Here is a 7,005-nt window from a genome sequence, read left to right on the forward strand (position 1 = left end):
ATATTATTACATACGTGAGGTTTGGTTTTTAATATTGCTTAATATTTTTCAGCTTACCTGTGGATGGAATTTGAACTAGCTGCAACTGTCTTTGTTTGTTTGTTTTGCATTTTCACATTTGTTTAAAATAAGTTTAAAGTATCTTACCCGTCAAAAGTCTGGTAAGAAAGATTATGCGCAGTGATATAAAAATGTGTGTGCATTTATGTTAATGTGATTGGTGGAGCAAGAACAGACAACACCAGGTTATTTATAGAGCTTGAAAATATTCTGCATTGTATGACCCTCAAAATCCCCAAATGATATAGATTCAACTTGAAGGTCGGTGCAGCCCCAATTGTCTTTTTCTTCTGGTCCTGCTGAAACAGATGCTACATGTTTAAATAACCCACATGTCATCCTGGCGACCAGAACATTGATTTATAACAGAATTCAAACTTCACTGCACGGAAAGTGATAATGTAGCAGAGAACATGCTGGGAGATGGCAGGAACATCCGGATGGGATTTAATTTTTAGGGTAAATGTAAATGTGATTGAATGTCATTGCTGTCTGTTTCCAGATATATGCTGCATTAGGAGATTTGATCTGTTGATTTTTTTTAATTAAAGGGAAGTGAGCACATTCACATACAGGGAACAAACAGAAACATATGCACTAATGTTAGCAAAAAGGTGCTGTTTTATTCATTTGCTGAAATTAACATTTCAATGTGGCATCTGTCTAGCAGTTTGTTCACTGTAGATGAAACAGAATGTGGATCTGGTTCATCAGTGCTCAAAATGTTCCATTAGAGGTTTTAGGGGTAATGGGGGGAAACGAGTAACATGAAATGTATTGTGGTTTTACATAGATATCATTACATTATGCATCTCGGAGGTATTAAAAGGGGGTATTGGGGGATAATAGGGGTATTATAAAAATTTCAAAAGAAAATGGTATTAAAATGGTATGTGGGGGTAAGCAGAGGGAACTGGCAAATGTTTTGGAGTGTTATTAGATCACTGGAGCAGAGAGTGACTGGATTTTTTCCAGAAATGAAAGTGTGTGTGTGTATGTGTGTGTATTTGTAGCACTTGTTATAATGAGTATTGTCATGTGTAGTTCAGTGTAACTTGCTTTGGTTCATCGTCACTGAGAGCACTTTGTGTGGAGTCGATCGGTTCCTCCGCTTTATTATGTCTGTTTTTAAAGAATTTCAAGCTTTTCTCTTTTTTTGTTTTACTTGTTTTGTCTTTGTGTTGTCAGTGAGCCACAAATTACAGAAATTTGAGTTAGACACACACTCCAAAATAACAATAACAATAAAAATAATGTAAGAAATGTTTGCCGTGTTTTCAGAGCACTCCAATAAATCACTGCATTAAAATTCAGTGCAATTCAGTGCAACAGTGCGGTGTGAGTCTGGTGCCCAGCCAGCCTTCACACTTCTGGAAAGTCTTTCCACAAGATTTTGAAGTGAGTCTGTATGAATTTGTGCCCTTCAAGGTTAGATGTTGGACATGAAGGCCCAATAAATAAATAAAAAACGTGTTTATGGACCTCGCTATATACGTGGTGGCACAGTCATGCTGGAATAGGAATGAGTCTTCCTTAAACTGTTACCACAAAGTTGGAAGCGTATCATCTTTCTTAATGTAACTAATTGATTTTACACACCCAGCACTACTCAACAAACAGTTGGGAGTGGATAAAACACATAAGACATGGTGTGTATACTACAGTGTATCACAAAAGTGAGTACACCCCTCACATTTCTGCAAATATTTTATTATATCTTTTCATGGGACAACACTATAGAACTAAAACTTGGATATAACTTAGAGTAGTCCGTGTACAACTTGTATAGCAGTGTAGATTTACTGTCTTCTGAAAATAACTCAACACACAGCCATTAATGTCTAAATGGCTGGCAACATAAGTGAGTACACCCCACAGTGAACATGTCCAAATTGTGCCCAAAGTGTCAATATTTTGTGTGACCACCATTATTATCCAGCACTGCCTTAACCCTCCTGGGCATGGAATTCACCAGAGCTGCACAGGTTGCTACTGGAATCCTCTTTCACTCCTCCATGATGACATCACGGAGCTGGTGGATGTTAGACACCTTGAACTCCTCCACCTTCCACTTGAGGATGCGCCACAGGTGCTCAATTGGGTTTAGTCCATCACCTTTACCTTCAGCTTCCTCAGCAAGGCAGTTGTCATCTTGGAGGTTGTGTTTGGGGTCGTTATCCTGTTGGAAAACTGCCATGAGGCCCAGTTTTCGAAGGGAGGGGATCATGCTCTGTTTCAGAATGTCACAGTACATGTTGGAATTCATGTTTCCCTCAATGAACTGCAGCTCCCCAGTGCCAGCAACACTCATGCAGCCCAAGACCATGATGCTACCACCACCATGCTTGACTGTAGGCAAGATACAGTTGTCTTGGTACTTCTCACCAGGGCGCCGCCACACATGCTGGACACCATCTGAGCCAAACAAGTTTATCTTGGTCTCGTCAGACCACAGGGCATTCCCGTAATCCATGTTCTTGGACTGCTTGTCTTCAGCAAACTGTTTGCGGGCTTTCTTGTACGTCAGCTTCCTTCTGGGATGACGACCATGCAGACCGAGTTGATGCAGTGTGCGGCGTATGGTCTGAGCACTGACAGGCTGACCTCCCACGTCTTCAACCTCTGCAGCAATGCTGGCAGCACTCATGTGTCTATTTTTTAAAGCCAACCTCTGGATATGACGCCGAACACGTGGACTCAACTTCTTTGGGCGAAGCCTGTTCCGAGTGGAACCTGTCCTGGAAAACCGCTGTATGACCTTGGCCACCATGCTGTAGCTCAGTTTCAGGGTGTTAGCAATCTTCTTATAGCCCAGGCTATCTTTGTGGAGAGCAACAATTCTATTTCTCACATCCTCAGAGAGTTCTTTGCCATGAGGTGCCATGTTAAATATCCAGTGTCCAGTATGAGAGAATTGTACCCAAAACACCAAATTTAACAGCCCTGCTCCCCATTTACACCTGGGACCTTGACACATGACACCAGGGAGGGACAACGACACATTTGGGCACAATTTGGACATGTTCACTGTGGGGTGTACTCACTTATGTTGCCAGCTATTTAGACATTAATGGCTGTGTGTTGAGTTATTTTCAGAAGACAGTAAATCTACACTGCTATACAAGTTGTACACTGACTACTCTAAGTTATATCCAAGTTTCATGTCTATAGTGTTGTCCCATGAAAAGATATAATGAAATATTTGCAGAAATGTGAGGGGTGTACTCACTTTTGTGATACACTGTATATATACACACAGGGGATGAACAAAATATGGAAAACAGGTACAGGTGCACTATCATTACATCATCAGTGCAACTGACTTCCACCAGATGCTTTATACACCATTATGAATCCTTTACCATACTGACTGCTGCAGGACATTGTGGGTTGAAAGCATATTTTGGCTTCCTCTGTAATTCAATCCAGATTTTGAAACCAAGTTGGACTTTGGTGCTTTGGTGTTAAGCAGTCATCTAAGCGAGACTTAAGTTCAAGTCTTAGCAGTGCCAACACAATGGGGCATGCCTGAGGGAGAGGAGGCTTATTGCCCTGCAGCAGTGACTGGTCGAGGTGCCTGCATGTGGTGGCAGAATACTTTTGTGTGTTACAGTTCTATGTAGAAATCTACAATTTGCTGATTGGTGATATTAAGAACTCCGTGTATTCACATGGATCAGAGGAGGCGTGTGCTAGTCTGTGGTGCTTTCTGGCCAGCATACATGTCGTGCATGAGGCCCAGCTTGGTGGATCACAGTGGTGTTCTTAAGTGCACTAGGTTTGTGCATGTTTTTTGGCCACATTGTCATTTCTTCTCTGTTCTAGTTTATCATGTTTTAAATGTAATTAAGCTTCGTTAATGCTTTTCTCTCAGGCCCAGAGATCTGGTTACTGTGTTCGATGGGACAGCAACTGTATAATTTATTATCTTTCTTATGTAATAAGGTTTTGGTAATGCACCTCGGTATCACTTTCCCCCATTATCATGTTAGCTGGGGAATAGCATTGTTTTATGGATCCTGATTTGCAGTTTTGCTGCTCAGCGTCTCCTTTTAATAGCTGTGTCTGATACGGAGGATTGCTTTGATAAATTATCAGCTTTCTGAATACAACAGAAGCACTGAGATATCCGAGTATCAAAGATAACGATTCTGCTATAAACATTTCAGTCGAAAATTAAATGTCCTCTTCAAATATAGTAAATCAGTCAATCATGCTTGCTCAGTTTTGTTCTGAGGCTACGAGGCTATTTCAGCCAAATGTATTCCCAAAAGGTAAACAAAATCAATCTCCACAGACAAATGTTGGCAGGAGAATGGGTTGTACCTCACAGCTTTCTAACAAGTCCAGCTTGTTGAATTTGTGCTCTGCTAGTACCGCCCAGTTTGCAAGCCATTATTTTCAAGTAGAAATGTCTAGGAGCAACAACAGCTGAGCCACACTAGCAAACAAAAAGAGACCCCCTGGGTGCTATAGTGTGAAATCATCTCTCCCCAGAGTTCCAAACTGCCTGTGTAAAGAACGTCAGCTTTAAAAAGTTTTTATCTAAAGGTTCTTGGGTCAGTACAAGCTGGTGATCACCATGTGCAAAGCCATTTGGCTGCTTTGCTGGTATAAATCACAGAGCAACAGGTCTCTGAAGCAGTAGACATATTTTTTGTAGGGTTGAATTTCTTCTCACTAGGTGCCAGTCTAATAAACAAGTTTCTTGTAAAATAACAAATATTGATTCAGGACTGTTTTGATGGTTTGGACCAATTTTTTCAGTGAACAGATGAACTGTTTTCTTCCCACTTTGTTGCAACAGTTCAGGGCACAAAGAAAGCTCTATAATAAAATGGTTTGATATGGGTGAATTTGAGTGCAAGACCCTGACCTCAGACAAACACCTTTGGGGTTAATTGGAACCATGACTATGAGCCAGGTCTTAATGATTAACATCAATTCCCGACCTGACCAATGCTCCAGTGATTAAATAGAAGTAAATCCTTACAGCCATGTTTTGTTTTCCTGTTTTCTGCCTTGCACCCAGTGTTTCCAGGTGTCAAAGGATTCATTGTGACCCTGACCAGCATAAACTCACTGGTAAAAAAAACAAACTCTTTTTATGGTGCTATTTTTTTACAAATTGTATTGCTGAACCCATTTTGGTCTTTTAAAGTGTAAATATTATTAGACATGCAGTGCATTGTGGGATTTTATGACCCTACAAAAGTCTGGAAGAAAGTAAGATGAAAGGCAGTGATGAACAGAATTAATTCAGCTCAATGGAGGAGGATGAGCTGATTTTTATCACTTGAGTTGAGGTTTGAAAGTCAAGGCATTAGTTCAGAGTTGTTTAGCTTTCTGAACAGCTGGGCCATAAAGCAAGTAAAAAAGTATTAAAGTGCTTTAATGATTGTAATTTAATCTTTACATTTACAGTATACACATTACGTATTTTAACTTCATATCTATAAAAGAATAATAAATTAAAGAGTGTTTTAAAAAAGTATTCAGTCACTATTTAAAGTGGAGGAATAAATGTTATGACTGCATAAAAAATAAATTTAAAAATAAATTTTTTGAGTCACAATTTGCCCAAATCTGGATCCAACCTGTGCAAGATGCCATCAGGCTCCTGCTATGCTCTCTCATGTGGTTTGGGAATGTCCCACTCTTACAGGCTTTTGTCAGTCAATGTATTCCATGGAGGTGCTATCAGCCAGCCAGTCCTGAGATTGCTGCTTGCTGGTGGAACCCTGACCAGGACAAAGCAGTTGATGGAAATGGATTGAAATAGGAAAATAATCTTCGAGTATTTTGTGTTTCTCCAGCATTTTGATGAACCTTTTGAACCCATTGTGCTCTGTTTGGGCCTTTTAGAGGTGTTTCTCTTTCTGCCTGTCAATACAACATCACAGTCTTTTGAAAAACATAATAAATGTAATTCTCTGGTGCTAATTGTACCAGGTTTGGTTATAAAGGACGTTTTCGTTGGTTGGGAAGATTTTATACAGCGAGTTGAAAAAGCAATAGAGCCACAGCAACACTTTTTTTTTTAACATAACTGTCAGTACAACTGCTTCCATCATTCACAAGTGGATAATTCACAGAACCTCAAATCCTTCCCGGACAGGAGCAGCACACAAAATCTTTCAACCTGCTCTAAGACTAATGAACAGCTATACAGTAAACACATGCAAACTGCTCTGCACAGAGCACAGAGATGGAACAATGTTCAGATGAAACTAAAAAAAACTTAATAATGGTAATTAGTATACTAATTATTATAATAAATTAATTATTAAATTAAATTATTAAATTATTATAATAATTTGGCAGTACATGTTTGGAGGAATTAAGAGTATGATTTTGAGATTACCAAACCCACACGGAAGTATGGTGGTGGAAGCATCATAATATGAAGCTGCTTAAGCAGTACTATAGCAGTTCACATCATGAATGCAACAAAAATACTGGGTCACATTAACTATGCTGCTTGGTACATTCTACTTATGACCGTCTTCATTTCTGGGTGGCATGGTGGTGTAGCAGGTAGTGTTGGTGTGGGACTTTAAACCAAGTAAATTGGTGACTGTGTGGTGCCCTGTGATGGACTGCCCCTTTTTCCAGGGTGCATTCCTGCCATGTACCCATTGTTTCTGGGTAGACTCTACTCCAATGATGACGCTGGTATTTAATGGGCGTGGCTTCTGTCTTCTGACGTGTGTATCAGTGGGCGTGGTTTGTTGCCTTAGCTACCATTTCGACTTTCCTCACTAAGCTCCAATTCAGGAGTCGACTCTGAATCTGATACTTAAGTGTTAGTTATCGACTCAGTTGATTCAAGGAGTCGATTCATTGCAACGTTGATTCATATGTACAGGAACTAGCACAAATAATACTGTTTAATGCCATCTTACAACTTATTACAATAAATTAGTCATATGTTATATGAGAAAA

This window comes from Trichomycterus rosablanca, chromosome 5 (genome assembly GCF_030014385.1).
Source record: "Trichomycterus rosablanca isolate fTriRos1 chromosome 5, fTriRos1.hap1, whole genome shotgun sequence".
NCBI lineage: Eukaryota > Metazoa > Chordata > Actinopteri > Siluriformes > Trichomycteridae > Trichomycterus > Trichomycterus rosablanca.